This window comes from Bos indicus, chromosome 2 (assembly GCF_029378745.1).
Source record: "Bos indicus isolate NIAB-ARS_2022 breed Sahiwal x Tharparkar chromosome 2, NIAB-ARS_B.indTharparkar_mat_pri_1.0, whole genome shotgun sequence".
In the NCBI taxonomy this organism is placed as follows: Eukaryota; Metazoa; Chordata; class Mammalia; order Artiodactyla; family Bovidae; genus Bos; species Bos indicus.
In genome coordinates this window covers 46,747,146-46,770,321 of record NC_091761.1, presented here as the reverse complement: position 1 = coordinate 46,770,321, position 23,176 = coordinate 46,747,146, and the positions used below count along the sequence as shown (strand labels likewise).

Below are 23,176 nucleotides of genomic sequence, written 5' to 3'. Positions count from 1 at the left end.
GTGCAGAGTTGAGGGCCCTTTTGAGATTTTTAAGTATGAACCTAACGTGATACCAGTCTACATTTAGTAACTTGGCTGCCCACAAGGAGATGGGGATGCTTGGATTTCTCCAAGCATATAGTTGGGGTTTTGTCAATTGAATATGAGAGTGGAGTGGGGCTTAGAGAGGAAGGTCATTTCAAAGCTGACTGTAATGATGATCATAGAATCTAAACTGGATAAGAATGGAAGCAGACTTATTGTTCTTGCCAAATGTATGTCAGCTGTGATGGCAACATTAATTTCTGTGAAGAGACATGTCAAGGTCATTCTGGAATAAAAAATATTGGCTCATTATATAAGTACATGCTGTTGTCTTAAAAAAACGATTCTTATTGAGAAATGAAAGGTAAAGCAGCTATGGGTTTCCCATGATTCCTGTGTATTAGCTAAGAAGGTGTTTAGCTGTAAGAACAGATTACTCAAAAGTGGCCTAAATATCAGTAGCATCTACCATAACAAGAAAGCTTGATGTAGAACCATTGTTCTTTTTAACTGCTCAGAAATGCCATTTGGATCTAATTTATTTGTATTCTTTTTGTCCTCATAGTTATTTCCTCCTCTTTACAAGATGGCTGCTACTGCTCCAGACAACCCTTCCACATTCATGTCAGGAAGAAAGAAGGAGATGATGATGTCAGCTGCAATTGTCCCTTTTTATTAGATATGCAAAAGTTTGAACAGGAACATGGAATATACTGAGACCTGTTATTCTCTGGGCCTGCAGTAACCCTTAACTGGCTCATGTACCCAAGATAATTTAGTGGTTGTTTAGGAGGAAGATAAAGTAAAGAACGGCAATGTTTAATAAATGTTTGGCAACTTAAGAAAGACGGAAGAGTATGAATTACAGAGGCCCCAAAGATCTATCTACTGAAATATAACTCTGCCATCATTCCTTTTCAAATAACAGAGACTGCACATTTATTTGGATTAAAATTCAAAATGTTATATATGCAATTTGTAAGTCCTGCGCTTCACACAGGGATGGTTATATGTGTGTCACATTTGTAGTAATAGCTTGAATCTCAATGCTCCAAAGCCCCTGCCTGCCTAACTGGCAAGGCACAATCCTTCCATGATCTCCTCCCATGACCCTCTCTTCTCTCCTGGTAGTCGAGAATCTCCAACTGTCCTTCAGTTGTCCCTGAATGTCATTAGCCTTTCTCGTGTATACAATGCCCACGGTCCTTTTATAAGTTCCAGAAAGGAGATAGACTTTGAAAGCTCTAGGAGCAGAAACTTCCATATTGTAGCATAGACAATAAATCCCAAAGATAGTGCACATGCAGCAATCATACCTAAAGCACAGATTCAGGAGCCAGACTGCCTGGGTTCAAGTCTCTGCTCTGCCACTTGTTAGATATGTGATTTCTGCCAGTTTACTTAATCTTTATGTGTCTCAGTTTCCCCATCTGTAAATTGGAAAGAATACACATCTTTCCTAGAATGTTGTTTAGATGATTGAATGACTTAATACATTTGAAAATCTTAGAGTAGTGCCTGGCACCAAACAAATGCTATAGAAGTGTTTGCTATAGTTATTACTACTATTGCTACTAATACTACCTGCTACTAATACTGCTACTAATGCTGTCCTTATTTATATTTTTAATAACCAGCTAGTGCCTTGCACCCTGGACACTAGAGGCATTCAATAAATGTTGAAAGGAAGGAAGGAAGGAAAATGATGGCAATTAGACGGCAGGTAATAAAGACTTGTGGTATTTATTAAAAGTGGTACTAATTTTTAGCTCAAGAAACCAAAATGAGTAAGAAATTGTACATGACTGCCTTACAGAGGATGTCTCCTTGGTCTCCAAACTTAGATGTCAGTCATCTGTATTCAAAAAAATGAGATCCTGTGTTGCCACTTCCTGGATTACTAACACCCTCTAGAATGGTGTCTTTCATGCCTTCAACCCCATACCTTTTTGGAAGCCTGTATGGGCTTCTCCGTGGGGAGAGGAGGCCCCCTGCTCACGAGACTCCAGCTCAGCCAGTGAGAGGTCACTGTCAGCTGTTATATATATTGTGGTTTCTTTGCTTCAGGAAGTTTTTTTTTTTTTTTTTTTTTTTAAAGTCACCACACTAGATGAATGAAGGAAAGAGGACATGCCATTGTCTTTCAGGATTTCTAGTTCAGCCGACCCAACCCCAGAACATTATGCCATTTCCTGGTAGGTCTGAGTCGAGCTCTGTGTGAATTGCCCTCTGAGTCAAAAACCAAGCGAATGACATGCTTGTCCGAAGACTTTCTTCTTGCCCTCGCCTCACTTTTTATTCTTTACTGTCCTTTTGTGCACCTGTTGTGCTATGCATTTTATTCTTATGTTTTTCTGACTGCTGGGGTTGCTTCCAGAAGGATACCCTAAGACGGCAGAGAAATTAATGCATCCAGGGACTTCAAGCAGAAAAATCCATCTGACCTGGTGACAGTTGGTAAGCATTAGAGAAAATCTCATTTACTTGAGAACCATAAGTTTGGCAATTTCATTTCTGCTTACTTCACTGCCCTACCCAAAGCTCCAGGTTCAATCAAAGAGAGGAGGAAAAAGCAACTTCACCCAATTTGGTCATAGAGAGGGCTTTAAAGCCCATAGCAAGTCTGTTCAGAGGAAAGGAACTATAAGAAAAATATCTCATTGTTGTTGGTCCAAATCCGACTTCCGGATGCCCTATTGCATTTTAATGAAAACCTGAAGCCAGGTCCCAGATTTCCTTTTCAGCTGATGGATGCGGTGTTCCGCTGCAGAAGAAAGCACACATTCTTTCTGCCTTTTCTCCTTCCAGCTGCTTTATTGGGTGCTTTATCTCAACCACTTACCATTGTTTTATGATGAAGGCTGCATTCCAGCTCATCTCCAAGTGGTTTATGTTGTTCCACAGGGGCAGGGCCCAGCAAGAATGTCTTTTTCAAGAGAGGAAAAGTGGAATTTGTCCGTGATGCAAACCAGACAGGAGGGAAGGAAGGAGAGACTGGCTATTCACAAAAGAATTCGAAGACACCAAAAAGTGAACCTGACAGATTCAGTCAGCAGCTGAGGTCATCTGCCCACAATTCAGTGATCTGGTCTCTAATCACTGAGCTGACAGGATCCGGGGCCTGTGTGGAGCTGGGCACTTTTCTGTGCTTTGAAAGTTGGGACAAACACTGAACGTTTCATCAGGCAGGGTGAGGAAGCCTCTCTCACAGGAAGACCTTTGACCTGGTCTTGTTCTTCGTATGGTTAGTCTTCCACCTGCCCCAGATTTAACTCTTCCACGCAGGCCTGCGAAATGGTTCTATCCTTCTTAAATCCAATTTAAGAACTCAAATTAGAACTAAAGCAATTCTATGTCAATGTGAATATCCATTTTAGCTTTGCTCTTCTGTGATGCCATTATCTCTCTGGGGGTGATGACACTTTCCAGACCCATGTTTTCTAAAACAGACTTTTAAAAGAAAAAAAAAAATCACAACAAAGATACCACAACAACTAATCTTAATATTTTACAGTACCTCTGAGGCTATATCTAATTTTGAAGGAAAAAAAATCTAAGAAGTAATGCAGTTTTGTTTATTTTTGATGTATGGTTTAAACCTAAGAGTCAGGGTCTTTGCTGGTGGTCCAGTGGCTAAGACTTCTCACTCCCAGTGCAGTGGGCCCGGGTTCCATCCCTAGTTCTGGAACTAGATCCCACATGCCATAACTAAGAACTGACACAGTCAAATAAAAAAAAAATAAAAAAAAAATTAAACAGACCCTTAGAGTCAAGTAATTATTGATTGTATACCTGTATAGGTATTAGGTACATAGGCGTTCTCAAGTGACACGAGTGGTGAAGAACCATCTGCCAATGCAGCAGACGTGGGTTCCATCCTTGGGTTGGGAAGATCCCCTGGAGAAGGAAACTGCAACCTACTCCAGTATTCTTGCCTGGGAAATCCCATGGACAGCAGAGCCTGGCAGGCTATAGTTCGTGGGGATCACAAAAAAGTCCGACCTGACTGAGAGATTGAACACACAGAGCACAGGCCTCTTTTAGTTATTATGGTATGCCAAAGAGTTTCAATACTTTCTGTTCATAAGATGTTTAAAATTTAGTTAGCGAAATAAAATAATCTCAAATAGCAGTTAGTGAGAAGACAGCGTGATAATTAACTGTATTTTATACAGGCAAAATAAAGTGTCAAAGAGTCAAGTATAGAGAACAGAGTTGGGTAGAATGAGGTGTTAATTGCATAGGATGGATTAAAAGGCAAAAGCAGTTACAGAGGGACCACTATGGTGCCGCTTGCTAGGGAACTGAGAAGAAAGGAGCATTAAAAAAGTCCCGAGGACTTCCCTGGTGGCCCAGGGGTTAGAACGCAGGGGCCCTGGATTCTATCCCTGAGCAGGGAATTAGATCCTGCATACCACACCTAAGAGTTTGCACGCTGCAACTAAAGATCCCACATGCCTCAATTAAGACCTGGCACAGCCAAATAAAAGTTTTAAAAAATCATTCTTGTTCCTGGTTGTCTTGAATGGCTCTGCAAGGTAGTTTATGATTCCTGATATCAGATGTTATAGCTACCTTAATGTCTGGAAGAAAAGGAACATACAAATACTTCTGTAACATGTTAGGCAGAATTTGAATATTCCTGGGAAGGTTTACCCGGGGAAAAGAGTATGCGTTTAAGTTTTACAAGATAGCTTTTATCCCATGTCTGAACTCACTCTTTTCTCTTAAAAATGTTTCCTAGCTTTTCCTAAAATGTCTCACAATGTTCATGAGGACTAGTGCCAGGGGGCTTTTAAAAACAGTAGATTTTGTTACATGAGTTCACTTAGCATCAACCATGTTATCACTTTAAGTGGTGTAAAGCTGGGCCCTTCATCTCACACACTCAAAGCCCCAGGTGTGTCAACATTTCCTTTTGAGTAATAAAGCTGCTTCTTCAGCTGCTTTACACTCTATTCATTGGGGAAGCTGAAAAACAGAAAGCAATATGAGTAACACATGAGCCTGTGGCAGCCCGTTAGAAGAGTTCACATTAGTTAATGCTACCAATGAGACCACCAAAGGCTTTTCTTTTACACTAGTCTTTTCTTAGACTCTGTCTCATCTCATGCCCTTTTGGCACCTTTTCCATCAGGGGCTTCATGGTAAGCTTTGGTTTATTATAAAGCAGCGGTCCCCAATCTTCCTGGCACCAGGGACTGATTTCATGGAAGACATTTTTCCACAGACCTGGGGGCGTGGACGATTCAAGTGCATTACATTTATTGTGCAGTTGATCTCTATTTTTATTAATACATCAGCTCCACCTGAGATCATCAGGCATGAGATCCCGAAGGTTGGGGACCCCTGTTGCAAAGAACTCAATAAAGGGACTGCTGTGAAAGTAATACTTAATCTTACATTTCCAATTTGTGAAATGGGTGGGAACAAAATTGCTTGGATGTTGTTTTTCCTATGAAACTGGTTAAGCACAAGCAGATGATTTATGGGGTACCATTTGCTATAGATCATACTAGGAGAAACACCGCACTAGGGCCATCAAGGGGATGGGCCACGTTGCCCAAAAGAGAATCAGATGGGCACCTGATGCCCTGTGGATGGATGAAAGAAGAAGCCTGAGCCTGTAGGGTGGTTGGTTTTCCTGAACCTGGACAGAGGCATGAAGCAGCCTCAATGCAATATTCTAGAGGTGGTAGAACCTCAGATGGGAGTGACTCTGTGCCTATGAAACTAGGAACCATGCAGATAAAACATGAGGGTCCCAGCAAAAGTTTCCTTGGCTGAGCTTGATGAGGGTGTGAAGGATTGTTTGATGTACTGTCAGCAGTACTAGTGGTTTTTTATGTCTTTAAAGGCCTGTGAAATAAGGAAAATACTCCACCACAATTGGGTTAGTCTCTATTTTCCTGGAGTCCAGGGTTCTTGTAAGATCCAAGAGTGGTAATGAAGCCCTGATAACCAAACTTCTCATTAGCCTTGGTGAAGGAGTGTAGGAAGCAGATTTAATTTTATTCAGAAAAATTAAGAAATATAAATGCTATTGCATTCCAGATGCCATGGGGATAATTAAGGTCTGTTACAAGTCTTCAACAGAGGAGCACTGAAAAAGAGACCTATTTCTGTTGGCATATGGATTTCTCTAATCTTGTTTGGGAACTGGTTTCACAGAAAAAGCAAATTTAACAAACAAAAGTGCAAGCCAATTAGGAATTTACTAAATCCACACCCCTATTTGGTAAAAAGAAAAAAGAAAACCTTAACTAAACTTGGATATAATGGAATTCATCACTATTTCCAAGCAAAAGTGACAAGTAACACTGAATACTCTGGAATTTCAGTAACTAAATATGGGGCATTTTTTTTTTTAATTGGAGAATTACTTTACAGTGTTGTGTTGGTTTCTGTCATACAACAATATGAATCAGCCATAAGCACACATATGTCCCCTTCCTTTTGAACCTCCCTGACACCCCTCACCCCATCCCACCCCTCTAGGTTGTCACAGAGCACCAGGCCGAGCTTCCTATGTCATATAGCAAATTCAATATTGGGCATTTCAAAGAACTTTGGTGGTCCTGAGAATTCTTGTGAATGTCCCACTTACAACATATCAAGTATATTAAAATGAACTGATATCCATATTTAATTAAATGCATATAGAAATGTAAGAGTTGGCTTGCAGTCACAGGTTCCATATTGCATTTAACAACAACAACAACAAAAACCCTTAGTTTTAATTTTGTGATTCTCTTTTTAATATTTGGAACCAATTCATTTTCCCCCATATTTTTTTGAGATGTCAAAATATTTATTTGACAAATATTTGATAAATTTCCATGGACATTTTGAAGGCCCCAGGAGATCGAACCTATGGTGTGTATTAAAGGACCTGCACAGATGGACAGCTAGTGGTCAGATGTATGCTTTCTGTGACAACTGACCTGTCCTCATAAAAACAGTTCCTCATAAAAGCAGCAGTTTACAAGGGGAGATGGCTTTAAGTCAGTGTTAGATTCTATCACTTCACATGACACAGCAACCCTTTCCTTAACCAGGTGAACTGCAAATGTATTTCATTTCAGTGGAAGGAATGTGAACACTTTTGTGCCTAAAGTGTCTATAAAGAGGTTGAAAAAAAAGTTTTTATAATGATACAAATAAACTGAACTAGTGGATGTGTTTTATGACTTCTAAATGCAAAGGGATGAGGATTTGATCAGGTATATTTTTATAAGAAGATGAAATTTCTCCTTTTTAATGAGCAGCTTTGGGGTAGCTTAAAACAATGAAATAATGGCAAGAATCCTGGACACGGGGAGAGAAAAAGTGAATATGGTTTTACTTTTCTCACTAAGGAACTATGTGAGCTTCACTGCATTTTGTGGCTCATGGAGGCATCAGTTATTTCCCTTGTGTAGTGAATGATCTGGAGTGAATAGATATTTTCTAAACTTTGGTCATTTACAAAGCACTTTCATGATTTTTTGCCATATTCATGTGATATCAGGCCAATAATTTTGTAATATTTTCATTTGTATAAACTCCATTCTTTAAACCTGTGCTTGAGGAGACGTCTGTTTCTGTCAAATGAAATAACAGGGAGCAGGTTTACCCTCCCACATTAACAACTAAATACACAAACAAAAGTCAGAAAGCAAGAATTGTCAAGGCACTGGACATCAGGCAATGAATGCAGTGATACATGAGAGAGAGGAAACAAATACAGTGAACTCTACAATTGCCCCCATCTTATTGTCCAAAGAGAGTTTCTAGGTCTTTCTAAGCAATACATTGGGGGCAGTTGTAGGTTTCACCTCATTTGTTTCCAGTTGTGGTACAGGGAAGGGAGATCTCAGCAGAGCCTCAAAGTTTCCCCAGGGTTGAGGAAACAGAATGGGAGTCAGAGAAGTCCATGGGACTGGAAAGTGAACAGCTGCACAGAGAAAAAACTCTAGTGCTAGAGAAGGTTTCCCTCCAGGATTCAACTGAGTTCTGAGCAGAGCAGTGAGGAAGCTATGACAGGCTGGGGAAAGAACCATCTGAAAGTATCAGAGATAACAATCAGCAGTGCTCATACAGGGCAGAAAATAGGGCCTAGTCTTGTAGATCTTATAATTCATGGAGCATTAGGTATATAGAAGGGTGTTGCCTCAACAGTGAGGAACATGAGCTCTGGACCAAACTCTGCTCTGGTTTCACCTAACGAAGCTTAAAAGGAAAACTTGAGAGGGTTAGTTTATTTTCAAGTAACCCATCATCCTAGAACACAGTTCATTAATATTTATTTAAAAGGAAATTATAGACACATATACCCCTATGTCCATTGCTGCACTAGTACAATAGCAATAAAATGAAGCAACCTAAATGTCCTTTGACAGATGAATGGATAAAGAAGATGTGGTACATGCATATGATGGAATACTACTCAGCCATAAAAAGGAAGAAAATTGGGTCATTTATAGTGATGTAGATGAACCCAGAGTCTGTCATATAGAGTAAAGTAAGTCAGAAAGAGAAAAATAAATATTATATAGTAATACATATATATTTGGAAATGGTACTGATGAACCTATTTGCAGGGTAGGAATGGAGATGCAGAAGTAAAAAAACAGACTTGTTGATATGGTGGGGAAGGAGAGGGTGGGACAAATTGAGAGAGTAGCATTGACTTATATACATTGCTATGTGTAAAATAGACACTGGGAACGTGCTATATAGAATACGGAGCTCATCTTGGTGCTCTGTGTTGACCTAGAGGGGTGAGAAGGTGGGGTAGGTGGGACGCAGGCTCAAGAGGGAGGGGATATATGTACACATATAGCTGATTCATGTTGTTGTACAGCAGAAACTAACACAACATTGTAGAGAAATTTTATTCCAATTAAAAATCAATTTAAAAAATAATAAAAATAAAAAGAAATTATATCCAGCACCAAACGAAGTAGAATTCTAATTTATCATATGCAATTAAAAAAAAAAAAACCACCAGGAATGCAAAAAGCAAAATGAAGAGGAAAAAAAAAATCAATCAAACCACTCCGGAACTGACACAAATTATAGAATTTGTACACAAGGATATTAAATCAGCTCTTATGACCATATTCCACATGTTTAAAATGCTAGAGGAAAGATTAAAGATTTTAAGTAGAGAAGTGAAACATGAAAAGGATGCAAATTGAACTCCTAGAGATGAAAACTACAATGACTAAGGTAAAAAATGTATTGCAAAGTATTAACAGCATATTGGACATCACAGAAAAAAAGACTAATGAACCTGAAGACAAAAAGACAAACCATCCTGAATGAAACATAGAGGGGAGAAAGGATTAAAGTAGTGAACAGAGCTTCAGGGAGCTGTGGGACTACTTCAAGCCATCTAATAAGTGCATAGTAATAGTTCCTGAAGGGCAGAGGAGGAGACAAAAAATATTTGAAGGGATAAAGGCTGAAAATTTTCCAAATTTTGGGTGAACTATAAAGCTGCAAGTCTGACAGAATTATAGTTCTGTCAGAACTATAAGTCTGACAGAATGTGGTCCACTGGAGAAGGGAATGGCAAACCACTTCAGTATTCTTGCCTTGAGAACCTCATGAATAGTAGGAAAAGGCAAAATGATAGGATACTGAAAGAGGAACTCCCCGGGTCGGTAGGTGCCCAAATGCTACTGGAGATCAGTGGAGAAATAACTCCAGAAAGAATGAACGGATGAAGCCAAAGCAAAAACAATATACCCAGTTATGGATGTGACTGGTGATAGAACCAAGGTCTGATGCTGTAAAGAGCAATATTGCATAGGAACCTGCAATGTCAGGTCCATGAATCAAGGCAAATTGGAAGTGGTCAAACAGGAGATGGCAAGAGTGAACATCGACATTCTAGGAATCAGTGAACTGAAATGGACTGGAATGGGTGACTTTAATTCAGATGACCATTATATCTACTACTGTGGGCACGAGTCCCTTAGAAGAAATGGACTAGCCATCATGGTCAACAAAAGAGTCTGAAATGCAGTACTTGGATGCAATCTCAAAAACAACAGAATGATCTCTGTTGATTTCCAAGGCAAACCATTCAATATCATGGTAAGCCAAGTCTATGCCTCGACCAGTAACGCTAAAGAAGCTGAAGTTGAATGGTTCTATGAAGACCTTCAAGACCTTTTAGAGCTAACATCCAAAAAAGATGTCCTTTTCATTATAGGGGACTGGAATGCAAAAGTAGGAAGTCAAGAAACGCCTGGGGTAACAGGCAAATTTGGCCTTGGAATACGGAATGAAGCAGGGCAAAGGCTAATAGAGTTTTGCCAAGAAAATGCACTGGTCATAGCAAACACCCTCTTCCAACAACACAAGAGAAGACTATACACATGGACATCACCAGATGGTCAACACTGAAATCAGATTGATTATATTCTTTGTAGCCAAAGATGGAGAAACTCAGCAAAAACAAGACTGGGAGCTGACTGAGGCTCAGATCGTGAACTCCTTATTGCCAAACTCAGACTTAAATTGAAGAAAGTAGGGAAAACCACTAGACCATTCAGGTATGACCTAAATCAAATCCCTTATGATTATACAGTGGAAGTGAGAAATAGATTTAAGGGACTAGATCTGATAGACAGAGTGCCTGATGAACTATGGACAGAATTTCCTGACATTGTACAGGAGACAGGAATCAAGACCATCCTCATGGAAAAGAAATGCAAAAAAGCAAAATGGCTGTTTGAAGAGGCCTTACAAATAGCTGTGAAAAGAAGAGAAGCAAAAAGCAAAGGAGAAAAGGAAAGATATAAGCATCTGAATGCAAAGTTCCAAAGAATAGCAAGGACAGATAAAAAAGCCTTCCTCAGTGATCACTGTAAAGAAATAGAGGAAAACAACAGAATAGGAAAGACCAGAGATCTCTTCAAGAAAATTAGAGATACCAAGGGAATATGTCATGCAAAGATGGGCTCAATAAAGGACAGAAATGGTATGGACCTAACAGAAGCAGAAGATATTAAGAGGTGGTAAGAATACACAGAAGAACAGTACAAAAAAGAGCTTCATGACCCAGATAATCATGATGGTGTGATCACTCACCTAGAGCCCAGACATCCTGGAATGTGAAGTCAAGTGGGCCTTAGAAAGCATCACTACGAACAAAGCTAGTGGAGGTGATGGAATTCCAGCTGAGCTATTTCAAATCCTGAAAGATGATGCTGTGAAAGTGCTGCACTCAATATGCCAGCAAATTTGGAAAACTCAGCAGTGGCCACAGGACTGGAAAAGGTGTTTTCATTCCAATCCCAAAGAAAGGCAATGCCAAAGAATGCTCAAACTACTGCACAATTGCACTCATCTCACTAGCAAAGTAATGCTCAAAATTCTCCAGGCTTCAGCAAAATAAGCCTCAAAATAAGTTAGGCTTCAGCAGTGCGTGAACCGTGAATTTCCAGATGTTCAAGCTGGTTTTAGAAAAGGCAGAGGAACCAGAGATCAAATTGCCAACATCCGCTGGATCATTGAAAAAGTAAGAGAGTTCCAAAAAAACATCTATTTCTGCTTTATTGACTATGCCAAAGCCTTTGACTCTGTGGACCACAGTAAACTGTGGAAATTTCTGAAAGAGATGGGAATACCAGACCACCTGACCTGCCTCTTGAGAAACCTATATGCAGGTCAGGAAGCAACAGTTAGAACTGGACATGGAACAACAGACTGGTTCCAAATAGGAAAAGGAATACGTCAAGGCTGTATATTGTCACCCTGCTTATTTGACTTATATGCAGAGTACATCATGAGAAATGCTGGGCTGGAGGAAGCCCAAGCTGGAATTGAGATTGCCAGGAGAAATATCAATAACCTCGGATATGCAGATGACACCACCCTTATGGCAGAAAGTGAAGAGGAACTAAAAAGCCTCTTCATAAAAATGAAAGAGGAGAGTGGAAAAAGTTGGCTTAAAGCTCAACATTCAGAAAACTAAGATCATGGCATCTGGTCCCATTACTTCATGGCAGATAGATAGGGAAACAGTGGAAACAGTGTCAGACTTTATTTTTTGGGGCTCTAAAATCACTGCAGATGATGATTGTAGCATGAAATTAAAAGACGCTTACTCCTTAGAAGGAAAATTATGACCAACCTAGATAACATATTGAAAAGCAGAGATATTACTTTGCCAACAAAGGTCCATCTAGTCAAGGCTATGGTTTTTCCAGTGTTCATGTATGGATGTAAGAGTTGGACTGTGAAGAAAGCTGAGCACCAAAGAATTGATGCTTTTGAACTGTGGTGTTGGAGAAGACTCTTCAGAGTCCCTTGGACTGCAAGGAGATCCATCCAGTCCATCTTAAAGGAGATCAGTCCTGGGTGTTCATTGGAAGGACTGATGTTGAAGCGGAAACTCCAATACTTTGGCCACCTCTTGCGAAGTGTTGACTCATTGGAAAAGACTCTGATGCTGGGAGCGATTGTGGGCAGGAGGAGAAGGGGATGACAGAGAATGAGATGGCTGGATGGTATCACCTCCTCGATGGACATGGGTTTGAGTGAACTCTGGGAGTTGGTGATGGACAGGGAGGCATGGCATGCTGCAATTCATGGAGTCGCAAAGAGTCGGATACGACTGCGCAACTGAACTAACTAACTAACTAATAAAGCTGCAAATGGAAGGAGCTCAAAGAATGAAAATGATAAGAAAAGAAATAGAACCACTTGAAGGCACATAATAAATAAAATGATCAAAACCAGTGATAAAGATACAATCTTAGAAACATCCAGGGAATAAAGACACATTACAGACAGAGGATCAAGGATAAGATGAAATCAAATTTCTCAAAGTGAGAAGACAGTGGAGGAATATCCTTAAAGCGTTAAAAGAAAAATCATCTATCTAGAATTCTATACCAGACAATATTTTTCACAAAATAAAATAATTCTATACCAGACAATATCTTTCACAAAATAAAAGCTTTTTCTTTGAGACATACAAAGTGGGAAGATTCATCACCAGTAGAATCACAGAAAATATCACAGCAAGTCTTTTAGACAGAGGAAAATGATATTAGGTAGAAATATGGATCTACATAAAGGATTGAAGAGCACCAAAAATGGTAGCCATGTGGGTAAGTATATAATGCTTTTTCTTATTATTTATTTATTTTAAATGAATAATTGACTAAACAAAACTAACATAATATGGCATTCTTAATACAAGCAGAAGTTCAACATATGATAACAATGGCACAAAGCCTGGGAGGGGGGGAAAACTGCTTTTGTTAAGGCTCTTATACATAAAACAGCATTATATCAATTCAAGGTAGATTTTGATAAGTGAAAGATGTATACTATGAACCCTAAAGAAACCTTCAAAAAATGAAACAAAGGAATATATCTAAATAAATGAAGAGAAGATAAAATGGAATCATAAAAATTAATCTGAGAGATGGCAGAAAAGAAAAAAAGAGGAAAAGGGGGCAAATAATAAGCAAATAGCAAGTCTATAGATTTTAAACCTAACCATATCAATAATCAACTTAAATAAAAATAAATGTTCCAATTAAAAGGTAGGGATGATTGGACTGGATAAAGCAAACAAGATCCAACTATATGCTATCTGTAAGAAAAGCATTTTGAACATAAAGACACAAACAGATTAAAAGTAAAAGGGTAGAAAATGATATGCCATATTAATTAAAAGAAAGCAGGGCTGGCTGTATTAATATTCAGTTCAGTTCAGTTCAGTTGCTCAGTTGTGTCCGACTCTTGCGACCCCATGAATCACAGCACGCCAGGCCTCCCTGTCCATCACCAACTCCTGGAGTTCACTCAAACTCACGTCCATCGAGTCGGTGATACCATCCAGTCATCTCATCCTCTGTCATCCCCTTCTCCTCCTGCCCCCAATCTCTCCCATCATCAGGGTATTAATATTAGATAAACTATATTGGAATGTTTTAAAATCCCTAGTAATATAGTAATAATATTAGATAAACTATATTACTAGGGATTTTAAAACATTCCATTTCATAATGATAAGCATCAATTCAACAAGAGAATATATCAACTCTAAATATTTTTACACCTAATAATTAAGCTTCAAAATACATGAAGCCTAAACTGATATAAACTACAAGGAGAAATGAACAAATCCACAATTATGGTTGCAGATTTCACCACCTTCTTTCTATAACTGATAGATCAAGTAGGCTGAAGATCAACCAGCCCCAACCCATTTAACCTGACTGATGTTCACAGAACATTTCACCCATCTACAGCAGAGCACACTTTCTCCTCAAGGGCACACAGAATATTTGCCAGCAGAGATCATATTCTGGGTGTAACACAAATCTCAATAATGAAAAAGGATTCGGGTCATATACACTGTATTCTCTAACCACAAAGGAATTAAGATAGAAAACAAAACCAAGTACTGATACCAGACAATCCTGGTACTGTCTGGATATCAAGACAATCTCCAAGTATTTGGAAAAGAAGAAACATGCTTCTTCATTATCCATGGATCAGAGAAAAATTCAAAAGGGAAATTACAAAGTATTTTGAACTGAAAAAAAATGAACATAACATATTAGAATTTGTACAATTCCACTAAAGCAATACTTAAAGAGAAAATCTATAGAACTTACCCCCCTATATTAGTACAGAAGAAGGACCTCAAAGCAATGACTTCAACTTCTATCTAAGGAACTAGAAAGGAAGAGGGAATTAAACCCAAAATATGCAGAACAAAGGACTGGGCTTTTTTTCCAGCAAAGTTCCCTGTGTCAGGACCTGGGCCAGCACTGTTCTCTCTGGTCTTGCCTGGTTTAATTGCTTGACAGATGAGGACTGTAAACAATATCAGTATTCACCAAACTCAGGGCCTGCCACATGGGAATCATAAGCAAGCCTGTTAGAAACATTAATTTCCAAGCCATGACCCAGATTTTGTTGTTTAGTTGCTAAGTTGTGTCCAACTCTTTGCAACTCCATGGACTGCAGCCTACCAGGCTCCTCTGTCCATGGGATTTCCCAGGCAAGAATACTGGAGTGGGTTGCCATTTTCTTCTCAAGGGGAGTCTTCCCGACCCAGATATCAAGTGTCTCCTGCATTGGCAGGCGGATTCTTCATCCAGATCGGGGGAATCAAAATTTCTAGGTAAGGCATGAAAACCTGTGCTTTTTATTTTATTATTTATTTATTATTATTATTTTACTTTACAATATTATATTGGTTTTGCCATACATCAACATGAATCCACCACGGGTATACACGTGTTTCCCATCCTGAACCCCCCTCCCACCTCCCTCCCCATACCATCCCTCTGGGTCATCCCAGTGCACCGGCCCCAAGCTTCCTGTATCCTGCATCGAACCTGGCCTGGTGATTCGTTTCTTATATGATATTATACATGTTTTAATGCCATTCTCCCAAATCATCCCCCCTCCCTCTCCCACAGAGTCCAAAAGACTCTCCTATACATCTGTCTCTTTTGCTGTCTCGCATACAGGGTTGTCGTTACCAGCTTTCTAAATTCCATATATATGCGTTAGTATACTATATTAGTGTTTTTCCTTCTGGCTTACTTCACTCTGTATAATTGGCTCCAGTTTCATCCACCTCATTAGAACTGATTCAAATGTATTCTTTTTAATGGCTGAGTAATACTCCATTGTGTATATGTACCACAGTTTTCTTATCCATTCATCTGCTGATGGACATCTAGGTTGCTTCCATGTCCTGGCTATTATAAACAGTGCTGCAATGAACACTGGGGTACACGTGTCTCTTAAAAAGCACAGGTTTCCTCGGTGTGGGAAACCTGTGCTTTTTAAACACAGAAGTGATAGGAATATCTGGACCTGTGTCCTTCTTCTTGGTGGCATTTTGTTCAATGCCTTGGCTTCTGAGGGGATGTCAGCAGCCCTAGACAGGAGGCTCTCAGCTTCAGGGAGATCCCTGCACATAACTCAAGTAGCTGAGTCATCATGGGGAACACAAGGGCCTGCACAACGAGAATATTAGCAATGACCGGGATGGACTCACACCAGAGCTCTTCCATTCATTGTTGACATTGCAGAAGCTTCAGATTTCTCAGTACTCGGTAGGTGCAGAAGGCTGGTTATGACCAAGGTTGGCTCCTCAGCCCTTCTAGCTTAGGGTATAATTTGATTTGTTTCATTTTCATTTCATTGTACCTATTTATTTCTATAATTTATTTATTTAATCATAAATGCCTTTCTATATCTCTTTGAACAATCTCAGCAAATGTATGCTGACATCTTTTCAGATGATTCTAATATGAGTTTCACTTGGTGTGAACTATTCTTCCAAGTCTTATTTCTTGGCTGTCCTTGGAGAAATTAGTCTTCCTGTGCTTTGGACTTTTGTTTGCAGGCTGATTTTGAGTATCCCCTTCAAATTTCTTCCTTCCAAACAGTTCAGAAGTTGACTCCGCCTAGCCCGGTCCTATTCCCAAACCAGAACCAAATTTTACAGTTGAGCATAGGATGTCTTCCCTGGTACCTCAGACTTTAAAGGATCTGCCTACAATGCGGGAGACCTGGGTTCAATCCCTGGGTGGGGAAGATCTCCTGGAGAAGGAAATGGCAACCCACTCCAGTATTCTTGCCTGGAAAATCCCATGGATGGAGAAACCTGGTAGGCTACAGTCCATGGGGTTGCAAAGAATGGGACACGACTGAGCGACTTCACTTTACTTCACTATCGGATGTACTGCCCCTGGAGGCCATTGAGGGATGTGGCTGATTCATTTACAGAGCCGGTAGTTGGCTCAGTTTCAGAGAGTAACACATGGTCTTTGCCCTTCATCTCCCAGGCTTACAGCTTCATCTGAAGCCACAGTCCCAGCAGAGTGAGAGTAGAGTGAAAGCCCTGTCTGCCTCTGGCATCAAACAGGAAGCCTGGCTCTGCTCCAGGTCTCATTTACACTTAGAACTCCTTGTCCTCCAGGGACCAAGCTCCCAGTCACAGGTGCCTACTTCCAAAGCCTAGACAACCCACAGTTTGTGTTTTCCCTTTGTGTCTGGTCCACAAGATCTTATCCTGTATTAGAAACTGGTTGAGTCTTCCTGGTTTTCCCCCTTTCTCTCTCTCTTCCCTCCTTCCTTCCTTCCTTCTTTCTTTCTTTCTTTTTCTGTCTCTTTCTTCCTGCCTTTTAAATATTTCACCTGTCATTGCTATGTGTTCTGAGCAGAAAGGTGAACTGACTGCCCCTTGATCATTATAAAAGTCTGAATTAATTCATTTGAAAATGGTAAAGAAATGACATTTTCCCCAAGTCACTGGAGTAAAACCCACATCCTGTATCAAGACTGACCCTTATTTACTCCTCCCCTTGACACAGTCCGAGCATTTGAATCTTCTGTTAATGCCTGTACTGTTATACAATTTGGTACTTATTGATTTGTTAGAAATGTTATGTGTGTGCATGTCCTGTTCTCCAAGATAATCTGCTAACTGCTTAACAGCAGAGACCATGATTTATCATTAAAGTATTCCCCAAATGGAACACTTTCTGATAGCCACACACAGAAAACCTCAATAAATACCAATTGTCAGGCTGATTTACCCCACCCATTTCAAATTTCCTTACTTCCTCCATCGAGTGCACCATGATATTAACAAAACACTTACATATCCAAACATAATGTTGAAATACAAAAGTGGACAGCTATATTCCATATACAAATGTGTACACATTTGATATTTTCAAGTTTTTTCTTTTCCTGCTCTGTGCTTTGAGAGTTCAGTTCAGTTCAGTCACTCAGTCCTGTCCGACTCTTTGTGACCCCATGAATCGCAGCATGCCAGGCTTCCCTGTCCATCACCAACTCCTGGAGTTCACTCAGACTCACGTCCATCGAGTCAGTGGTGCCATCCAGCCATCTCATCTTCTGTTGTCCCCTTCTCCTCCTTCCCCCAATCCCTCCCAGCATCAGAGTCTTTTCCAATGAGTCAACTCTTTGCATGAGGTGGCCAAAGTACTGGAGTTTCAGCTTTAGCATCATTCCTTCCAATGAACACCCAGGACTGATCTCCTTTAGAATGGACTGGTTGGATCTCCTTGCAGTCCAAGGGACTCTCAAGAGTCTTCTCCAACACCACAGTTCAAAAGCATCAATTCTTTGGCGCTCAGCTTTCTTTACAGTCCAACTCTCACATCCATATATGACCACTGGAAAAACCATAGCCTTGACTAGATGGACTTTTGTTGGCAAAGTAATGTCTTTGCCTTTGAATATGCTATCTAGGTTGGTCATAACTTTTCTTCCAAGGAGTAAGCGTCTTTTAATTTCATGGCTGCAGTCACCATCTGCAGTGATTTTGGAGCCCCCCAAAATAAAGTCTGACACTGTTTCCACTGTTTCCCCATCTATTTGCCAAGAAGTTAGTGCCTCCTAAACTTTCAACTTGGAAACAGTGCATAGTTGTCTACTATCAGTTTCCCAGTGTGACAGAGAAAAATTCCCAGTGAGACAGACAGAGAAAAGGGCCTCCAGCTCTGCCCATCAAGAAGTCAGCTACCTGTGACCAGAAGGTGAGTACATTCTTTCTCTGAGCAGGTGTTAACCCACCCCAGCTAGTTAAGAGCCTGCAGGGCCTCTACTTTGGGGAGATAAAAGGGCAGCCTGCGTGGGGTCCCTTCTCCTCCCCAACAGAGCCATTTGTTACTGGGGATACACCCCCTCCAGGAATCTTTCAGTGCTCTTCAAACTGTGGGCATGCACAATGTACCTGACCTTGTTCAAAAGCAGGGGCTGCCCTGCCCCGGGCAAAAGAGTGAAGAAATACAGAAAATCACATCTCTTTCCAATCTCTTTCACTCTGTTGTATTGAAAGGCTCCGGCATTTGTCAACCAAAACACTTATTAGTTCTCCATTTTTTTCCTTTCCACTGTGTAATGTACACCATCAGCTGTTAACGATTCAGCAAGAGGCATTACTTTGATAAGACGCAGCCAGTGGGGGAAAAACGCAAAACTATGTATTCTCTATACTTTAGCTCATTCATTTACCTCTGAAAAGAATGCTCTTTATGTTCCTTCACTGAATTAGGAATGGACTTTGTGTGAAACATGTTTTATCCTGTAGAAAGGCTCTTTGGAGAGTGGCATTTACTCAAAGGGAACAAATGCCTGCAGGGTGTTCTTATAGAGGCGGGGGTGGCTGGTGACAAGGTGTGACATCTGCAGAAGAAATACAGTCAAGTACTCGAGCCACCCAGTACCTCCCAACAGACACAGGGCTCACTCACAAAACAACAGGAGACATGTGGCTTATGTTCGAAAGGCTGTTTACTCAGAACTCTATCCAACTGACGGTCCTAGCATTTTAACTATAAAATAGAGAAAGGGCTGTGAAATCTGTGTGAGGTCACCGCTGCCACTATACATTCCTTCACACATGGCCAATTCCTGGCTTAGAGCAGCAGACTATAAATCCACGATAAGACATGTGTGCTCATGTAGCTGCATAAGAAAAAGAGAGATACTTAACAAAAATGTAATTTGCTAAGTAATTGGAAGGTTATCCTTAAGCTCTGGGTTTTCTTTCAAGTTTTAACTTGGCCTTTTCAAGACAAAGTAGAAAGTTGGTACATTCCTAAATCCCTGTAAAACAGACTTAAAACGGAGTGGCAGATTTTAAAGACACATATGGGTTAAGGGTGCAACACCAGGAAATGTTTTTCAATTAAGTACTTCAAGGTGAAATATATTACTCTGTGTAAGAGTAGTCATAGAAAAGAATACTGCAGAAAATGCTTGCCAGAGGTTTAGATTCAAAAAGGGATAGACCTGAAATGCAGGGTGCCAGTGCTTCTTGACTTGAGAAAAACCAGGGGCTTGGAAGAGTTCAGTGAAGCCCACCACCTGATCTCCTAGAATGGAGTGTTACAGGTTGAGTCCTGCCCCTTGTTGAAGTCTTGATCCGTGAAGTCCCAGAATGTAACTTCATTTGGAAACACGGTCTTTGTAATTAGTTACAATGAGGCCATACTGAATTAGGGGGGACCTTAATCCAATGGCTGGGGTCCTGTCCTCTAAGAAGGAAAAAGTATTTAGAAGACACACAGGAAGAATGCCTTGAGATGATGGAGGCAGAGATGAGAGTGATACATCTACAAGTCAAGGAATGGAAAGGATTGCTGGAGGCACCTGAAGCCAGAAGGACACCTTGATCTTGGACTTCTACCCTCCAGAACTGTGAGAGAATACATTTGTTATTTTAAGACACTCAATTTGTGGTACTTTGTTATGGAAGTCCTGGAAAACCTACACAAGGTTAACAAGTGTAGATATTATCTGATTTTTGGTTGTTCCCACTGGGAGGGTAATTCAGTCCCACCTGTTCCGTCTTAGCTGGAAGCAGAGATCTACTAATGATTTTTTGATGAGTTTTTTAATGTCTTGTTATGGATACCTTCTGCATGGATGCATTATATGAAGAAGACTGGTGTTTGATCCCTCACGCACACCTTCTGAGACTTGCCAGTTTTCTCTGTTAACACTCTCATATTTCACATTTACATGTTAGATTATTTGATCAATGACTTTGTCCCTCACTAGACTGAAAGCTCAGTGAGACATGGCATCAGCTATGTTTGTGTTTTGCTCATCACTGTCTTTTCAGCTTCTGGTACGTACCTTTTGTTGAACATGTGTTTGGTAAAAGAATAAGTTTGCTCTGTCTGCAAAATGTATTGCTATTCTTTTAATACAGGATTCCAGGAAACTTTAACACTTCCTAATTTAATTATTCTATGTACTTTCACAGTGTCTGTCCTAGGACACCTCTACATTTGTCCAATCTACCAGTCATGGAGAATGTTGGCAAAGGGGCACTTTTGTGTTAGATTTGCAAGACTGTGCCCTGTACCTTCCCCCCAAAGAAGAAGGAATGGCTTCTGGGATCCCAAAAGCCTGTGACATTCAAGGGTCTCTCAAGGTTAGAGTGCACCAAGAAGAGACATGTTTCTAGAGAACTATGAAATCTTTTGGGAGAATTCTCTCTTCTTGTTGGAGGTAAACACTCATTGTAAAAAAGGGGAAGAAGATAGCTATATAACATGAAGCGTAGATATGGACTGTTCACTGGTAACTCTTCAAAAGACCACCAGAAACACTTGCAGATGAAGCAAAGGTCCATTTATGAACTCTACTGCAATGTGGAGAACATCTGCTGCAGTCTTAGTGCAGACTCTAAATCAGAAAAATAGGAAAGGACATGGAGACTGAATGTACAAATGCACAATGACCGGATCATATATAACAATAGAATTCTGACCCACAGCCTCTGCAACTAACAGGTCAGGAAGCCAAACCACAACCTTGTCAGCAATTAGCCTAAAATGGTCAAGCCTGGTCAACGACTGACAGCTCCCCTACTTCTGCCCTGTCTCCCAAACCCAGGATTAACTAGAGAAAGCCAAATATGATCCTCAAACCAATCAGACAGGATTCCCTGCTTCTGGTCACCCGAGTACTCCAGCCACTCCATGATAGCAACACATACCAGAAGTTGTCTTTTTTTTTTTTATTATAAAGTTTTACGACTCTTCTGTTTGTGTTCAGTCGCTGCCAAATGCAAATGATGGTGGCTGAAATCTCTTGCTCTAGTAAACTCTGAATACACAGCTCCTGTTCTCATTTGAGTTCCTTTCACTTATTTCCATAGGTATTTACGATGTTTTTAGAGTCTGAGCTGGGATTTCTAGGCAAGTCTTGAAAAGCAGGGACTGGTTGGAATGGGCAGAGTCTATGACATAACATTTTTGGTAGGCACAGGTAGGAGAGAGTCTGGAAGTACTCACATGATGAGAAGTTAGCCTTAAAATGTGAACAGTTTAATAGGCTCACAGTTTACTTTCCAGAGGACTTCCCTGGTGGTCCAGTGCTTGAGCCTCTCTGCTTCCAATGCAGGGGGCACAGGTTCAATCCCTCGTCAGGAAACTAAGATCCCACACGGTGCGTGGTATGGCTTCTTTGGTAAGTCAGCTGGTAAAGAATCCACTTGCTATGCAGGAGACCCTGGTTCGAGTCCTGGGTCAGGAAGAACCCCTGGAGAAGGGATAGGCTACCAACTCCAGTATTCCTGGGCTTACCTGGTAGCTCAGCTGGTAAAGAATCTGTCTGCAATGCGGGAGACCTGGGTTCAACCCACGGTTTGGAAAGATCCCCTGGAGAAGGGAACAGCTACCCACTCCAGTATCCTGGCCTGTATAGAGAATTCCATGGACTGTATAGTTCAGGGGGTCACAATGAGTCGGATACGACTGAGCTTTCCAGAAGGAAGTATTCTCTGGAGCAAAGAGCTAAGCTATTTTTGTTTGGTTCCAGTAATACTTAACATAGGGAGGGAAAAGTTATGCTTGGTCTAAGACATGGTTAATTCAAGGACAGAGAATTACATTGATTCCAATTCTTGGGATTGGAGGGAAAGAAATTCATTGAAAAATTTATGAGGGAAAAAAATTTCACTTTTAAGTTCATTTTTGTATTTTTTATTTTCCACCCAACTTAGACAACAAGGTTGGTCACTTGACTAATACCCTCACTAGCATAAACAACTTCCTTAGCTACTGCCCTTTGGTCCTAACCCACAAGGTGCTAAACCTGGATTAATCTGACACTGTGGGATATAACTGTTTTTCTTCTTTTGTTCCAACAACTATCTGTTGGTGGTGGTTAGGAGGAACAGTGAGCTCAGAGGGTGCTGAAGCCAAGTGAGGTCTCAGAAGGAACAAGCCCATGTCTGCTATGTGCACAAGTGGAGAGAGGAGAGAGTTTAAACTTAATACTTAAGTCTCAGAAATGTATATCTCTGTTGAGCTTTGGGCCTGCATATCCAATGAGCTCCTGGGTAACGTTATAAGGATATTCTACAACCAATCTGCATATGTCCAAAATTGAAATTACAATTGCTCTCCTTCACCAAAGGTTTGCTAATCAATCCATCAGATTGGCCTTGTGATCCTTGTTGGCACTGCATTCCAGGCAACTACTACCACCACTCAGGTTAACACACAATTCAAGATAAATCCTCTTCGCGATCTGGCTAAGGAAATTTGCCCTGATTGTGGAATTACAGGCATCAGCAATGGGATGAGGAAAGATGAAAACATAACCTCTTGAAATTTTATCT

General features: G+C 40.5%; 1 long non-coding RNA gene across 1 annotated transcript in view; it reads right to left on the bottom strand.

Annotated features, from left to right (window-relative positions):
* The window catches only part of LOC139176377 (uncharacterized), a 32,501-nt gene that overhangs the window by 3,698 nt on the left and 5,627 nt on the right, over positions 1-23,176 (bottom strand). The window contains exon 2 of the long non-coding RNA XR_011560790.1: positions 2,867-3,474. This is a non-coding gene — a long non-coding RNA (uncharacterized lncRNA). The remainder of the gene's footprint in view (positions 1-2,866; positions 3,475-23,176) is intronic.